Source organism: Pelodiscus sinensis, chromosome 10, assembly GCF_049634645.1.
Source record: "Pelodiscus sinensis isolate JC-2024 chromosome 10, ASM4963464v1, whole genome shotgun sequence".
Lineage (NCBI taxonomy): Eukaryota > Metazoa > Chordata > Testudines > Trionychidae > Pelodiscus > Pelodiscus sinensis.
The window spans coordinates 54,588,875-54,606,006 of NC_134720.1; the positions used below are offsets into that span (position 1 = coordinate 54,588,875).

At 65.9% G+C, this 17,132-nt stretch overlaps 1 long non-coding RNA gene across 5 annotated transcripts in view; it reads left to right on the forward strand.

Moving 5' to 3' along the window:
• The window catches only part of LOC142830822 (uncharacterized), a 74,275-nt gene extending 58,043 nt beyond the window's left edge, over positions 1-16,232 (forward strand). For all 5 annotated transcript variants that reach the window (XR_012906340.1, XR_012906336.1, XR_012906335.1 and 2 more), the window contains one exon: positions 15,138-16,232. This is a non-coding gene — a long non-coding RNA (uncharacterized LOC142830822). The remainder of the gene's footprint in view (positions 1-15,137) is intronic.
• The last annotated feature ends 900 nt before the right edge of the window (positions 16,233-17,132 follow it).

Below are 17,132 nucleotides of genomic sequence, written 5' to 3' on the forward strand. Positions count from 1 at the left end.
CACCGTGCGCTCCAACCACGCCATGGGAACAGGTCACAGGAACACTCCCGGCCAGTAAGAGCAGGGCCGCCAGGGTGGGCACCATGTGCTCCAGCCACGCCAGGGGAACAGGTCACAGGAACACTCCCGGCCAGTAAGAGCAGGGCTGCCAGGGCGGGCACCATGCGCTCCAGCCACGCCGTGGGAATGAGTCGTGGGAACGCTCCCGGCCAGTAAGAGCAGGGGCGCCAGGGCGGGCACCATGCGCTCCAGCCACGCCGCGGGAACGAGTTGTGGGAACGCTCCCATCCAGTAACAACAGGGCCACCAGGGTGGGCACCGTGTGCTCCAGCCACACCGTGGGAACAGGTCACGGGAACACTCCCGGCCAGTAACAGCAGGGCCGCCAGGGCGGGCACCGTGCGCTCCAGCCACACCGTGGGAACGAGTCGTGCGAACGTTCCCGGCCAGTAAGAGCAGGGCCGCCAGGGTGGGCACCGTGCGCTCCAGCCACGCCGTGGGAATGCTCCCGGCCAGTAAGAGCAGGGCCGCCAGGGTGGGCACCGTGCGCTCCAGCCACGCCGTGGGAACGAGTCGTGGGAACGCTCCCGGCCAGTAACAGCAGGGCCGCCAGGGTGGGCACCGTGCGCTCCAGCCACGCCGTGGGAACGAGTCGTGGGAACGCTCCCGGCCAGTAACAGCAGGGCCGCCAGGGTGGGCACCGTGCGCTCCAGCCACGCCGTGGGAACGAGTCATGGGAACGTTCCTGGCCAGTAACAGCAGGGCCGCCAGGGCGGGCACCGTGTGCTCCAGCCACGCCATGGGAACGAGTCGTGGGAACGCTCCCGGCCAGTAAGAGCAGGGCCGCCAGGGCGGGCACCGTGTGCTCCAGCCACGCCGTGGGAACAGGTCACGGGAACACTCCCGGCCAATAAGAGCAGGGCCGATGGGGCGCGTGCCGTGTGCTTCAGCCGCGCTGCAGGAATGGTCTCAGGAACGCTCCCGGCCGGTGAGAGCAGGGCTGACGGGGCGGGCACCGTGCGCTCCAGCCACGCCGCGGGAATGGTCACGGGAACACTCCCGACTGGTGAGAGCATGCCGTGCGCTCCAGCCACGCCACCAGAGGATCCCTCCTGGCTGGTGGTAAAGTGAGTTTACACGTGTAGGAAACAGGACATGCCAAAGCCCAGGAGTCAGGTCTGGTTTCTGAGATCAAACGGAGTCGCCCTGGACAGGGGCGTGGAGCTGATGTAACTGTCTGGTGTGCTGGACCGCATCGCCATGGTTACGCCGCTGGACTGCGATCAAGCCAGTCTGTATCTGAACGCATTCACGGTTGCAGCCAACTGAAGAGTTGTGTGCACTGTGTGTGCGCGCGCCTGTGCGTGAGCAGGACAGTCGCTGTGGAACAGCGGGCTCTCCTTGCGGACAGGCATCCTCCCGTTATCAGACGGTCTGTGTCGGCAAAGGCCACGGGCTGCGGGCGGCTACATGCTCTGCGCAAGCCTCTCTCCCCTCCCCCCAGACCCTGCCATGCCCGGAGGCAGGGTCTTTGCGGGAAGTCGGGGGCGGGGCAGCAACGGGTTCGGTGAGGCGAGCGGCGCAGCGGCTCCTCCAGCGTCAGGTCCCTCCGCGCTCTGTTCTAGTGTCACAAGGCTGCAGGCCGGGCCGCAGCGGAGAAGCCAGGCGTTATGGGGGCTTCGAGCTCTCCTCTGGGGGAGTTTTGTGTTGCTTGTGGCATTCGGGCAAGTAAAGCGAGACTGCGCCAGGGTCAAAGCTGGTAGCCACCCCTTGCAGCTCTGGAGGAAGAGGCTGAGGGCTCTGTGAGCAGGCAGGTGCCTGCGAGGGAAAGAAGAGTGTGGTTTAGACAGGAAGGTTTGTGGCACAAAGCCAGGAGATGGGCCAGGCCTGGGGTCCCTGCAGCCGCTCACCGAGGCAGGCTCTGGGCAGCCGGCCTGGGACCATTTGTGCGAGTCAGCCAGGGCAGGGGACTTCAGAGCTGCCTGGGCTGGGGTGGCAGACGATGATGCCCCCAGAGGAGATGCTCCAGCAACCAGGCCGCGGGGAGGGAGCCGCCGAGTCCCAGGAGAGACGGAGGGAGCCACGCGGGAGGGGGGTCCGACCGACAGAGCCGTGGCCGCAAGCAGAGACTCCCGTGCGGAGCCGGAGATCAGTAGGGCACCGGGGCCTCGGGGTCGAGCCTGGCTTGAGCAGGTTTCACTGCCCAGGCTGGGCTCTCTGAATCCAGCGCCGTCTCCGCGGCCTCTCCACGAGCAGGCCCCAGGCACCCAGGAGGCACCAGGGTTCCCCGTGGAAAGGGGGAATCCGGGCAGCTCGCTTGCCCCCACCAGCGCAGCCCCTGAATTCTCCTCTTTGGGGCGGCTTCGCTGCTCTGCCACTCGCCCACAGGCCTGGGCCCCCTGCAGTTGCTGCCCTGGCTGTGAGCTCGGCCCCCCGAGGACCCGGCTCCAGGCAGGGGTGCCGTAAAGCTGCCCGGGGCCCGGGGACGGCAGGGGCTGCGCCCCTGGGCCAGCAGTAAACGACCTTGGCCGAGTGCCGCTGGCTGGTGCGCCCTGCCCCCCGGCCACTCCCTCGCCGGGCGCTGGCTGAACGCTCAGCACGGGGCCAAGCCGCCTCGCATCCTGTGCAGCTGTCGGCCACGCGGCCGGCGTGTCCTTGGCTTCCCAGCCCAGTTCCAGGCCCTGCAGGGGCCCGGAGCATCACTAGGCCCTAGGCCTCTTGCTTAGGGTTGCCAGATGGTGGAAACAAAACCACTGAGTCCCCCTCTCCCCCCCCAAAAAAAAACACCGGGAAAAAATTCTGTCGAAGGGGGAAAAGGGGGGGGCAGACCGAAGTTGTTGAGCAAAAAAAAAAAGGACTCCAAGTAAACCAAAAACCAGCATTGAAACAGCAGGTCCCCTTTAAGAGTGAGTGCAGGGATAGCAACAGGGGAGCGGTTGAGCACTAAGGCCCTAGGTCTTTTGGCCAGCAGCCATTTTGTGCCGGCATCCTTGGGGAACCAGGTAAGCATGGGGGCTGGGGTCGGGGGGTGTTGAGAGCAGAGGGGGAGACCGGGTGCGGAGCATTTGTCGGTTGCCAGGTGCCCAGAAATTCAGAAAATAGCGCCATTGTAGTACATCTCAGGCGTCCGGGATTCTCTGAATTGTTTTACCGGCCTGTTGGGGTGAAGACTGGACTCCTGGCCACCCTGCACTTGCTACCTCAGGTGCCTATTCCCAAGGGTGCCAGACATAGAGACACGCACCAGAAAGGCCCCCGAACGCACAGGGGCCTCGGCAGCGCTGTGCTCCCCGCGCACCAGAGACGGCCCCAGACTGACCCGTCGTGGCCGCCCCTCACCCGCGGCCGTGTCCCTCTGCCACCAGGCCTGGCCCCCACGCGCCCTGCTGCGTCCCGTGGAGACCTGCTCGCGCCTCTGCACCGCCTCGCTCCCGGACGTGGCGTAGACAGGCCCGGCGGTGCTCCCGGGGGTGCTGGGGTCATGCTGAGCCCCGTGCTCCCGGCCGCGGCGTAGACAGGCCCAGCGGTGCTCCCGGGGGTGCTGGGGTCATGCTGAGCCCCGTGCTCCCGGCCACGGCGTAGACAGGCCCGGCGGTGCTCCCGGGGGTGCTGGGGTCATGCTGAGCCCCGTGCTCCCGGACGCGGCGTAGACAGGCCCGGCGGTGCTCCCGGGGGTGCTGGGGTCATGCTGATCCCCGTGCTCCCGGATGCGGTGTAGACAGGCCCGGCGGTGCTCCCGGGGTGCTGGGGTCATGCTGATCCCCGTGCTCCCGGACGCGGCGTAGACAGGCCAGGCGGTGCTCCCGGAGGTGCTGGGGTCATGCTGATCCCCGTGCTCCCGGACGCGGTGTAGACAGACCCGGCGGTGCTCCCGGGGGTGCTGGGGTCATGCTGATCCCTGTGCTCCCGGACGCAGTGTAGACAGGCCCGGCGGTGCTCCTGAGGGTACTGGGGTCATGCTGAGCCCCGTGCTCCCGGACGCAGTGTAGACAGGCCCGGCGGTGCTCCCGGGGGTGCTGGGGTCATGCTGAGCCCCGTGCTCCCGGACGCGGTGTAGACAGGCCCGGCGGTGCTCCCGGGGGTGCTGGGGTCATGCTGATCCCCGTGCTCCCGGACGCGGTGTAGACAGGCCCGGCGGTGCTCCCGGGGGTGCTGGGGTCATGCTGATCCCCGTGCTCCCGGACGCAGTGTAGACAGGCCCGGCGGTGCTCCTGGGGGTGCTGGGGTCATGCTGAGCTCCGTGCTCCCGGACGCGGCGTAGACAGGCCCGGCGGTGCTCCCGGGGGTGCTGGGGTCATGCTGAGCCCCGTGCTCCCGGACGCGGCGTAGACAGACCCGGCGGTGCTCCCGGGGGTGCTGGGGTCATGCTGAGCCCCGTGCTCCTGGACGCGGCGTAGACAGGCCCGGTGGTGCTCCCGGGGGTGCTGGGGTCTTGCTGAGCCCCGTGCTCCCGGACGCGGCGTAGACAGACCCGGCGGTGCTCCCGGGGGTGCTGGGGTCATGCTGAGCCCCGTGCTCCTGGACGCGGCGTAGACAGGCCCGGTGGTGCTCCCGGGGGTGCTGGGGTCTTGCTGAGCCCCGTGCTCCTGGACGCGGCGTAGACAGGCCCGGCGGTGCTCCCAGGGGTGCTGGGGTCATGCTGAGCCCCGTGCTCCCGGACGCGGCGTAGACAGACCCGGCGGTGCTCCCGGGGGTGCTGGGGTCTTGCTGATCCCTGTGCTTCCGGACGCGGTGTAGACAGGCCCGGCGGTGCTCCCGGGGGTGCTGGGGTCATGCTGATCCCTGTGCTCCCGGACGCGGCGTAGACAGGCCCGGCGGTGCTCCCGGGGATGCTGGGGTCATGCTGAGCCCCGTGCTCCCGGACGCAGTGTAGACAGGCCCGGCGGTGCTCCTGGGGGTGCTGGGGTCATGCTGAGCCCCGTGCTCCCGGACGCAGTGTAGACAGGCCCGGCGGTACTCCTGGGGGTGCTGGGGTCATGCTGAGCCCCGTGCTCCTGGACGCAGTGTAGACAGGCCCGGCGGTGCTCCCGGGGGTGCTGGGGTCATGCTGATCCCTGTGCTCCCGGACGCGGTGTAGACAGGCCCGGCGGTGCTCCCGGGGGTGCTGGGGTCTTGCTGAGCCCCGTGCTCCCGGACGCGGCGTAGACAGGCCCGGCGGTGCTCCCGGGGGTGCTGGGGTCATGCTGATCCCTGTGCTCCCGGACGCGGCGTAGACAGGCCCGGCGGTGCTCCCGGGGGTGCTGGGGTCATGCTGAGCCCTGTGCTCCCGGACGCGGCGTAGACAGGCCCGGCGGTGCTCCCGGGGGTGCTGGGGTCATGCTGAGCCCTGTGCTCCCGGACGCGGTGTAGACAGGCCCGGCGGTGCTCCCGGGGGTGCTGGGGTCTTGCTGAGCCCCGTGCTCCCGGACGCGGCGTAGACAGGCCCGGCGGTGCTCCCGGGGGTGCTGGGGTCTTGCTGAGCCCCGTGCTCCCGGACGCGGCGTAGACAGGCCCGGCGGTGCTCCCGGGGGTGCTGGGGTCTTGCTGAGCCCCGTGCTCCCGGACGCGGCGTAGACAGGCCCGGCGGTACTCCCGGGGGTGCTGGGGTCTTGCTGAGCCCTGTGCTCCCGGATGCGGTGTAGACAGGCCCGGCGGTGCTCCCGGGGGTGCTGGGGTCTTGCTGAGCCCCGTGCTCCCGGACGCGGCGTAGACAGGCCCGGCGGTGCTCCCGGGGGTGCTGGGGTCTTGCTGATCCCTGTGCTCCCGGACGCGGCGTAGACAGGCCCGGCGGTGCTCCCGGGGGTGCTGGGGTCTTGCTGAGCCCTGTGCTCCCGGACGCGGCGTAGACAGGCCAGGCGGTGCTCCCGGAGGTGCTGGGGTCTTGCTGAGCCCTGTGCTCCCGGACGCGGCGTAGACAGGCCTGGCGGTGCTCCCGGGGGTGCTGGGGTCTTGCTGAGCCCTGTGCTCCCGGACGCGGCGTAGACAGGCCTGGCGGTGCTCCCGGGGGTGCTGGGGTCTTGCTGAGCCCCGTGCTCCCGGACGTGGCGTAGACAGGCCTGGCGGTGCTCCCGGGGGTGCTGGAGTCGTGGCAGGCCCTGTGCTCCCGTCAGCCTCGCTCTCAGAAGCATCGTGTCTGGGCTCCATTCGGCCCCCAGCCTGCGGCCCCTCACCACCACCCCAGTGACAATGGGCGCCACGCCGGTGGTAAAAGCCACTCCGCTCTCCTATGAGCTCATTGGTGCCATAATCCCATTAAGGAGACACCCCCTCGCGCAGCTCCATGAAGCGACGGCTGAGAGATGATTTACCCGCTTGCTGCAGCCAGGGCCCTGCCCTGAGTCACGGTGAGTCAGTCAGCGCCGCTCCTCTTGGCTGGGGGCAGCCCTGGCACGGCTGCCCCCCCCCCCCCCGCCCAGCCAGTTCAGCTGATGCTCAGCCAGGTGACTGAGAAGGAGGGGGGTCCGGGGCCCAGTGGCTCAGATGGGGCCACGCGCAGGCAGCAGAGGAAGGGCCCAAAGCGGAGCATGAGGAGGAAGCCCCAGGAGCCCCAAGGGCCTGTGAGCTCCAGGGGGCTCAGGAGGGCACGGCCCCCAAGCAGAGCGGCTCCCAGAGGTGAGCCCGGCCCCTTATGTGCCTGACACTAAGAGCCATGGAAATGCCCGGAGGGGGCACGCAGCCCAGCCGATCTGTGTGGGGGGGAGGGCACGCAGCCCAGCCGATCTGTGGGGGGGGGAGGGCACGCAGCCCAGCCGATCTGTGTGGGGGGGGGGGCACGCAGCCCAGCCGATCTGTGTGGGGGGGGGGGGCACACAGCCCAGCCGATCTGTGTGGGGGGAGGGCACGCAGCCCAGCCGATCTGTGTGGGGGGGAGGGCACGCAGCCCAGCCGATCTGTGTGTGGGGAGGGCACGCAGCCCAGCCGATCTGTGTGGGGGGGGCACGCAGCCCAGCCGATCTGTGTGGGGGGGAGGGCACGCAGCCCAGCCGATCTGTGTGGGGGGAGGGCACGCAGCCCAGCCGATCTGTGTGGGGGGGAGGGCACGCAGCCCAGCCGATCTGTATGGGGGGGGGCACGCAGCCCAGCCGATCTGTGTGGGGGGGAGGGCACGCAGCCCAGCCGATCTGTGGGGGGGGGGGGCACGCAGCCCAGCCGATCTGTGTGGGGGGGAGGGCACGCAGCCCAGCCGATCTGTGTGGGGGGGGGCACGCAGCCCAGCCGATCTGTGTGGGGGGGAGGGCACGCAGCCCAGCCGATCTGTATGGGGGGGGGCAGGCAGCCCAGCCGATCTGTGTGGGGGGGAGGGCACGCAGCCCAGCCGATCTGTGTAGGGGGGAGGGCACGCAGCCCAGCCGATCTGTGGGGGGGGGCAGGCAGCCCAGCCGATCTGTGTGGGGGGAGGGCACGCAGCCCAGCCGATCTGTGTGGGGGGGGAGGGCACGCAGCCCAGCCGATCTGTGTGGGGGGAGGGCACGCAGCCCAGCCGATCTGTGTGGGGGGAGGGCACGCAGCCCAGCCGATCTGTGTGGGGGGGAGGGCACGCAGCCCAGCCGATCTGTGTGGGGGGGAGGGCACGCAGCCCAGCCGATCTGTGGGGGGGAGGGCACGCAGCCCAGCCGATCTGTGGGGGGGAGGGCACGCAGCCCAGCCGATCTGTGTGGGGGGGGGGGCACGCAGCCCAGCCGATCTGTGTGGGGGGGAGGGCACGCAGCCCAGCCGATCTGAGGGGGGGGCACGCAGCCCAGCCGATCTGTGTGGGGGGGGCACGCAGCCCAGCCGATCTGTGGGGGGGGAGGGCACGCAGCCCAGCCGATCTGTGTGGGGGGGGCACGCAGCCCAGCCGATCTGTGTGGGGGAGGGCACGCAGCCCAGCCGATCTGTGGGGGGGGAGGGCACGCAGCCCAGCCGATCTGTGTGGGGGGGGCACGCAGCCCAGCCGATCTGTGTGGGGGGGAGGGCACGCAGCCCAGCCGATCTGTGTGGGGGGGAGGGCACGCAGCCCAGCCGATCTGTGTGGGGGGGGCATGCAGCCCAGCCGATCTGTGTGGGGGGGGCACGCAGCCCAGCCGATCTGGGGGGGCAGGCATGCAACCCCGTTTTCTAGGCCATGCCGTGATCCTTTGTGCCCAGTTTATGAGGCTGCAGCGGCCCCAGAACTGACCCCTGGTAATGGAGGGCTGGGGCCGGTTCTGAAAGGCCTGTCCTACGGGCTCGCCTTGCTGGTGGCGTGCCCCCTCCTGAGCTGCTGCCTGCCCCCTTCCCGCTCCTCCCCCCCGGCAGCCACCCGCCAAGGGCCTACGAGCCAAACGGCAGGGTCACGGCAGCCCCCGTCCAGCCAGGCCTGTGGCTTCAGAGCAGCCGGAAAGAGCTGGTGTCGGCCCCGTCGCCCCCTCGGCCCGAGGAAAACCCTTCTCGCTCTTCCCCTCCCCGCCCGCTGGCCCGGCTGCCTGCCCCTCGTCCCGGCCGACCCGGCTAGGGTGTCTGGAGGAGGCTGAGCCGGTGCCAGGCCCCCTGCCGAGGGGCTGGATTCCCGCTCTCGCTGCCTCACGCTTCCCACGGCTGGAGGGCGTGCGGGCGGCCCGCCTCCGTTGGCTCCATTCCTGCCCCCCCATGGCATTGCGCCGAGCGTAAAAGTGAGACCCACTGGGCGGGCGATGCCCAGCTTCTCCGCAGCCTCTGGGGGCGGGGACCCCCCGAAAAGGGGCCCTTTGCCAGCTCCAGGAGGGCGGCAGGAAATGCTCCCCCGGGCCGGGCGCGGGTGTGGCTTGCTGTGGCCAGGCTCCAGGCTAGCCATGGAAACCGGCGCTTCCAGGGCCTGGAGCCAGGTGCCAGCAATAAATCACCCCGCAGGCCTTTTCGTTTAGCACGGCCCGCTGGGGGGGGGGCTGCAATGAGCCACGTCTCCCAGCGCGCCCACAAAGCTGCTCTTCCCCTTGGGCGCTCACGCAGGCCAGGCTCCCACCGACCGCCCGGACGTCCCCCTCCCCCGCAACCCCTCTCCCCACTGGCGCCGAGCGGGGCAGACGGTCTGGGCAGCCCGGTCAGTCGCGCTCTCCCCGCCAGGCGCGTTGGGTCGCCTCCGCTCCGGGCCTGACCTGGCGTTGGTTACCCCGTGCGGGGGGGTCGGAGAGGGGCCCGGTCGCAGGCGGGGCGGTTCCCAATGAGGAGATGCCGGAGCGATTGGCTCCGACTTCGCGGCTGCCGGTTTGGGGCCGTGCCGGGGGCGCGGGCACAGCCCGGGGGAGCAGAGCTGAGGGGGGAGGAGGCAGACGGGCGGCGGTTCTCGGCGTGTCCCCTGCTACCGGGCACAGCCCAGGGGAGCAGAGCTGAGGGGGGAGGAGGCAGACGGGCGGCGGTTATCGGCGTGTCCCCTGCTACCGGGCACAGCCCAGGGGGAGCAGAGCTGAGGGGAGAGGAGGCAGACGGGCGGCGGTTCTCGGCGTGTCCCCTGCTACCGGGCACAGCCCAGGGGAGCAGAGCTGAGGGGGGAGGAGGCAGACGGGCGGTGGTTCTCGGCGTGTCCCCTGCTACCGGGCACAGCCCGGGGGAGCAGAGCTGAGGGGGGAGGAGGCAGACGGGCGGCGGTTCTCGGCGTGTCCCCTGCTACCGGGCACAGCCCAGGGGAGCAGAGCTGAGGGGGGAGGAGGCAGACGGGCGGCGGTTATCGGCGTGTCCCCTGCTACCGGGCACAGCCCAGGGGAGCAGAGCTGAGGGGGGAGGAGGCAGACGGGCGGCGGTTCTTGGCGTGTCCCCTGCTACCGGGCACAGCCCAGGGGAGCAGAGCTGAGGGGAGAGGAGGCAGACGGGCGGTGGTTATCGGCGTGCCCCCTGCTACCGGGCACAGCCCAGGGGAGCAGAGCTGAGGGGAGAGGAGGCAGACGGGCGGTGGTTATCGGCGTGTCCCCTGCTACCGGGCACAGCCCCGGGGAGCAGAGCTGAGGGGGGAGGAGGCAGACGGGCGGCGGTTATCGGCGTGCCCCCTGCTACCGGGCACAGCCCGGGGGAGCAGAGCTGAGGGGGGAGGAGGCAGACGGGCGGCGGTTATCGGCGTGCCCCCTGCTACCGGGCACAGCCCGGGGGAGCAGAGCTGAGGGGGGAGGAGGCAGACGGGCGGCGGTTATCGGCGTGCCCCCTGCTACCGGGCACAGCCCAGGGGAGCAGAGCTGAGGGGGGAGGAGGCAGACGGGCGGCGGTTATCGGCGTGTCCCCTGCTACCGGGCACAGCCCCGGGGAGCAGAGCTGAGGGGGGAGGAGGCAGACGGGCGGCGGTTATTGGCATGCCCCCTGCTACCGGGCACAGCCCGGGGGAGCAGAGCTGAGGGGGGAGGAGGCAGACGGGCGGCGGTTATCGGCGTGCCCCCTGCTACCGGGCACAGCCCGGGGGAGCAGAGCTGAGGGGGGAGGAGGCAGACGGGCGGCGGTTATCGGCGTGTCCCCTGCTACCGGGCACAGCCCGGGGGGAGCAGAGCTGAGGGGGGAGGAGGCAGACGGGCGGCGGTTCTCGGCGTGTCCCCTGCTACCGGGCACAGCCCAGGGGAGCAGAGCTGAGGGGGGAGGAGGCAGACGGGCGGAGGTTCTCGGCGTGCCCCCTGCTACCGGGCACAGCCCAGGGGAGCAGAGCTGAGGGGGGAGGAGGCAGACGGGCGGCGGTTATTGGTGTGCCCCCTGCTACTGGGCACAGCCCAGGGGAGCAGAGCTGAGGGGGGAGGAGGCAGACGGGCGGCGGTTATCGGCGTGTCCCCTGCTACCGGGCACAGCCCGGGGGGAGCAGAGCTGAGGGGGGAGGAGGCAGACGGGCGGCGGTTCTCGGCGTGTCCCCTGCTACCGGGCACAGCCCAGGGGAGCAGAGCTGAGGGGGGAGGAGGCAGACGGGCGGAGGTTCTCGGCGTGCCCCCTGCTACCGGGCACAGCCCAGGGGAGCAGAGCTGAGGGGGGAGGAGGCAGACGGGCGGCGGTTATTGGTGTGCCCCCTGCTACTGGGCACAGCTTGCTCAGGAGGATCCAACGGGACCGCCGGCCACGGGCACTGACACATTTCCCTGGCCAGCCACCCCAGAAGGGGACAACCCAGGGCCCCCAGCCAGGTGGCCTCCCTGCGGGAGGCTCCCCACAGAGCAGTAGGGAGCCTGCTTGGCTCGTGGGGTCTGGAGTCAGCCGGGAACCGCTGCCTGCGGCGTTCGGCCCCACTGGGGAGACGTCTGGGGGCTGCTCCCTCGTGCTTGGCAGTGCCCCACCCAGCCCCGTTCTCCTATTTACACAGATGTTTGGGGTGCTCTGAGCTTGGGGCCTTGCTACCGCTGTCCCCCTCCGCACCCTCTGCACAGCCCGGGGTGCAGTGACCCACCTGGCCCGCCTGAGCCCGGCTCTCCACACGCTCCGGCCGTGGGGTGGGAGAGGGCGGCAGGAGGTCACTGTGAGTCCTGGGTCTGTCCCCTCCCTCGGGGGCCCTGGCTGCTGGCGGCCGACAGGACCGTGGGCTGGAGGGACCCTGGGTCTGACCCCGCCTGGCCGCTCGGATGTTCTTTTCTCCGTTGTGCTCCCTGGATCCCAACACAAAGGACAGCGGCCGAGGTGCCTTACTCACACCCCAGCAAATTCCTCCACCCGGGAGCCGACACTTGGCTCTCTGGCTCCCAGCACACTGCTGCGGACGAGCTCTGCGGCGCCAGGGCCAAAGGCCGGACTCAGGGGCGGGGGAATGGAGCCCTAAGTGTATGAAGGCTTCAGGATCGTGCCCAAGCGGTATGCAAAGTGAAATCCGGCAGCGCCACTTGGGCACACGGCGCGGCGCTAACTTGGCTCCCGCCCGCACAGACATAAATCCCATTATTTTGATGTCAGATGAACAATTGGTTCCTGTAACGAGGTGTTTTAACCTTCCTCCGTAGCCATAGTTCTGCCCTCTCTGGTTTTCCTGTAAGTGACGGGCTGCGCTTCTGATGTGTTGCCAATGCCCCGCACAGCCTGACGCTCGCTACAGAAGATGAAGGGACGTTCCCCGCCCAGCGGTTTGCTCCTGGAGGGTGGCAGCGGGGGGGCTTTGCAGATGCTGTTTGGAATTGTTTGGGCTCCTTCCAGATTGCAGGGGGGCAGCCCCAGTGCCAGATGGATGGCAAACTCCCCCCCCCCCCCCGCAATTCAATGCATGGGTGCAATTGACCCACCACTTCCTGGGAGGGAGGGAAGGAGGGAGGGAGGGAGGGAAGAGAAGGGACTGCCCAGCGGTAGATCCAACCCTCGGGGCTCTGTCGCTAGCTCTCGTCTCTGCTGGGGTCTGGGCTCTGCTCTGGGATGCATCCACACCGCAGCAGTGTTCAGCCGGGAGCTGGGATTTCCTCCTGCCCTCGCACTGCAGTAGGGGCTAGTGGTTAGAGCAGCGGGTGCTAGGACTCCTTGGTCTGTGCCTGACGCTGCCACAGCCTTGCTAACCGCTTTGCTGTGAGTCACTTAGTCTCTTCCGGCCTCTGGTTCCCCATCTGAAAAACCAGCCTCCTACCTGCCCGCCTCCGGGGACTGAGGTGTCAGCTGGGCCGCCTCGAGGCGTTGGCCCCGCAACTCGTATTTGACCTTCCCAGGATGCACTGGTGCCGGGGAAAGTCTCCTCTTGCCCTCTCGTGTGAGCAGCTGACAGCCCCACCCGCAGGCAGGCGGATGCTCATGTCCCCATGGGGCTGTGCCCCTGCCGGCTGGCTGCTCGCACCTGCTGTCTGTGTCTGTCAGCGCCGTGGGGCACGGACGCCTGCCTGTGCGGGCTCGCACGGCCTCCGCCACACAGGGCCATCGGCGCACTCACGCGGTAGCGCCTGCTCTCACACGCTGCACCAGAGGCCAAGCAGTCACACAAGTGGGCCTTTTCCATTGCCTCAGACTGTCCCTTACAGCTAGGGGCACCACAGGAAATGAATAGGCAGCAGGTTTAAAACAAACCAAAGAAAGTTTTTTTCTTATAGAATCCTAGAACCATAGAGCTGGAAGAGACCTCAGAAGGTCAAGTCCAGCCCCCTGCTCTAGGCAGGACCAATTCCAACTAAATCAACCTGGCCAGGGCTTTGTCACGCAGAGCACAGCCAACCTGGGGAACTCCCTGCCAGAGGATGTGGTGAAGGCCAGGACTGTAACAGGGTTCAAACAGAGCTAGATAGGTTCCTGGGCTTAGGGCTATTAAGGGCTGTTAGGCAGGACGGGTAGGAATGGGGTCCCTGGCCTCTGTTTGTCTGGCAGTGGGTGACAGGAGGGATCACGTGAGGATTCCCTGTTGCGTTCCCTCCCTCTGGGGCACCTGGCACTGGCCACGGTGGGCAGCCAGACACTGGGCTGGAGGGACCTTTGGTCTGACCCCGTCTGGCCGCTTGGATGCTCGTACCAGCTTGGAGCCCTGACAGGGCTGTGTGCCGAGTCCCTTTCTGGGGTTTGTTCCAGTGAAGTGAGCAAGCTTTGGTCTGAGGTTTTGATTCCCTGAATTCTTCTGCTCTCCCCTTATGCCGTGGGGGGGGGGGGTGTCTGCTCTGTAACCTGGGGTCCCCCTGCGCTGGGCTGTGAGATTCCCACTGACTCACCCACATGGGGATTGGCCCAGACACCTGATAACAAGGCTCTGTCCCCAGGGGAGAGACAAAGGGAGGGAGGCGGAGACGAACACCTGGTTTGGGGGCAGGGTCTGGGAGCGAGGAGTCTGGGGCTGGAACCACGAAGGAAACAGACTAAGGAGGGGCTGGAATCTAGGGGCCCAGGGACCCATCTCAAGGGGGCTGAGGGGTCCTGGCCAGACTCCTGTAGACACATCGGCTACGTCTACACTGGCAGGATTTTCCGGAAATGCTTTTAACGGAAAAGTTTTTCTGTTAAAAGCATTTTTGGAACAGAGCGTCTAGATTGGCACTTTTTGCGGAAAAGCGTCTGTGCCAATCTAGACGCAGTTTTGCACAAAAAAGCCCCGATTGCCATTTTCGCCATCGGGGGGTTTTCCACAAAACAGCACTGTGCTGTCTACACTGGCCCTCTTGCGCAAATGATTTGTGCCAGAGGGCTTTTGCCCGAACGGGAGCAGCATAGTATTTCCACAATAACACGGACAATCTTACATGAGATCGCCAGTGTTCTTGCGGAAATTCAAGCGGCCAGAGTAGACAGCTGACAAGTGTTTCCGCAAAAGCAGATGATTTTGCGGAAAAACTTGCCAGTCTAGACGCAGCCGTCATGTCTGTGCTGGGCTGTATCCTGGGGATGCAATAAACCCCCCTGTTCTACTGGCTGGCAGAGCCTGTTCTTGCTGCTACGGGGCTGCAGGATCGGAGGAACCCCGACTCACCGTCACTCCCCTCTATCCAGGTTTTGACCTGAGGAGTTTCCCCTGGGGGTGTTGTATCAGACCTAAGCACATTGTCACATTAATGACCACTTGCTCTCCATGCCTCGCTCAGCCGGCGGTACCCAGCTGAGTGACTGTCCTACGGCTTTGCCTGGCTATCAGGCAATCCGCACGTGTCTTCCAAGCAAGCACTGCTGAGCGCAAAGTCTGCTGCCCTCCGCTGGGGCTGAGGTTTGTCTACCCAGGGCGCTGGGCATCGGCGGATGCGTGTTCCACGTGCCGCAGCCACGCCATGCGTCCGGGACAGGGTGCCGCTCCCGGTGCCCATTGCAGGACGCACAGGTGGCTGCTGCCAAACCAGAGCCGGGCAGCCTCAGGGGTCCCGCACGCTCCCCGGTGTCCCTGCAGAGCAGAGTGCACCGGGGACCTTTCCCGTCGGGCACTGTGGGATGCCCGGCAGAAGACAGGCCAGTAAACCCCACGATTCCTTTGTTTGGGCCTTTCTTGCACGGGTGTCGGCCAGCACAGACCCGGCAGCGCCCCAGGCCCAAGGAATTCCGCTTCGGACTGGGCCAGCGGCGCTGCCGAGCAGACAAGGTGCAGCCGCAGATGCTCTCCCAGCCCAGCAGCGGTGGAAGCAGGAAAGGAGCGAGGCAGGAAACAAGGCCCCGAGCAGCCAAGAGGGGAGGCTCAGGTCCTGGAGCAGCTTCGCCACATGCGGCACGGGGTTCTGGGCTCAGGAAAGCGGCCCAGCACGTCTTCTGCTCTGTGGTTTCACCCCCCGTCTGCCATGCACGCCATGTGGCAGCCGTCTGGGATGCTGCTCCAAACCATGTGTTTCGCTCCCCTGCAGGTCTGATTTCTACAGCCGGCTATGGCCCTCGACCCCAGGCGCAAGGATGTGAAGGGCTTTCCGAGATCCGGGCAGGCCACGGCGCGCCGCACGCTTCAGATGTCTTGAAGGAGCAACACTCCTATGCGGAAACCACAGAACCCCACCACCAAGAAAGAAAATCAACTTTCTGCTGGGGGCGCCTGATGCCAGTGGTGCAAACCAGCATGTGTCAGTCTGCTCCACCTTGAATAGTTATTGACCCAAAGCCAGCATGGAGGTGTGTCGTCTGGAATGGTGAGTGAACTGCGAAGGGGCATATGCATGGTTAGTATCTCTGACACACAAGTACCTTGCAGCACCAGTGCCATGTGAACCTTGCTTGTTCTCACTTTCAGGTGACATTGCAAATAAGAAACCAATTGGGAGCTGCATCTCCCATAAATTTAAATAAACTTGTTTGTCTCGGTGATTGGCTGAGCAAGAAGTAGGACTGAGTGGACTTGTAGAGTCTAAAACTTTGCACTGTTTTGGTTTTGAGAGCAGTTATGTAAAAAAATCGTTTGCAAGTTGAACTTTCACAATAAAGATGTTTCACTGCTGTAGTCGTGTGAGATGAACTGAATAATATTATTTTGTTGGGTTATCTCTCGTGCGGTGCAAGTATTTGTCATGAAAAATAATATGCAATGAGCACGCTGCACCTTGCAATCTGTGCTCTCATTGAAATCCATATATTTGAAAACGTAGAAAATATCCAGAAATATTTAAATAAAAGGTACTCTATTATTCAGAGCAATTAAAGCTGCAAATTATTCCTATTAGCTTTTTACTCTCACTATTAATCCCAATTTATGTTTTAATCTCACTATTAATCAAAATCAATTGTTTTAATAATTTGACAGCCCTATTAGTGAGCTCAGATGTTGTGTTGCTGCCATCCCCTCTACTGAGTTTTTTCTTCTCTCCTTCCAACCATGACCCTTTAAATACTAAGCATATTGTAATTAACCGGCTAACAAGTCTGCACAACTGCCCATTACGAGATGGCTTGGGATGGCCCAGCTGTGTGTGTCATAGGTCCTATATTGCAAACAACTAATGGAGATTAACTTCCAGCCATGTACGCTTGGAGCAGGAGGATCCGATTTCTATGCTACCTGTTTCCAAGAAGGAAACATTTCCAGTTGCCCCCGACGTGGTACGGTGCTATAGAACGTCTACAGCACGTTCCATCGCCATCCCTCGTGGCACGCCCCAGCACCCTCCTTTTCCAGCCTGGTGAAATGGGGGCACATTATTACCCTCAGAATAAATGGAGCTGGAGAAACTGAGGCACCAAGAGGGATTTGCTGGCGTCCGTGGCAAAGCTGGGACTCGGGGGCTGGGACGTGTCCCTTCCCAGCTGGTGTTGCTGCTTCCCTTCGCTTCCGCCCTGGGGAAGAGTGATGGGGGGGTGCGGGTCAGCACAGAAAGAAACTTCAGGTCGGGCAGGGGTGGGCGGGCGCTGAGCCCCATGCAGTGACTGGCCCCGCTCGGCACGCTGGCTTTGTGCCGTGGGGCAGCGGTGGGCCCAGCAGCAGCGGTTTGCTGTTTACCAAACCTCATCAAGTAGGTTTTGATTTTTGCAAACCACATCCAGGGCCACTTCAGCGCCCGGTCTCCCCGGACTGGGCTCTCCCGGGCGCAGAGGGCTTGGTTTCCCCTGATCCCGGCCAGCGCACAAAAAGGGGCATTTGTGGTTTGGCAAAATCTCACCGAGTAGATTGTGCTTGTGCAAAGCCCAGCCCGGGCAAGAACCGCTCCATGTTCCATTTCAGTGGCTCCCTGGAGAGGCCGGGGTGAGGCGGGAGACCACAGCTCCTTTCGGTGTCTGTCCCGGGCAAACGTTATCGCCGGCTCCTTCCAGTTTGGAATTCAATCAAACTCCGATCTCAAAGGAAACCAGCACGTTTCCCCCCTCGGCGAGTTGCTGCTCTTCCCCCTCCCTTCTGCGTGAGGACTTTGCAAAACCAC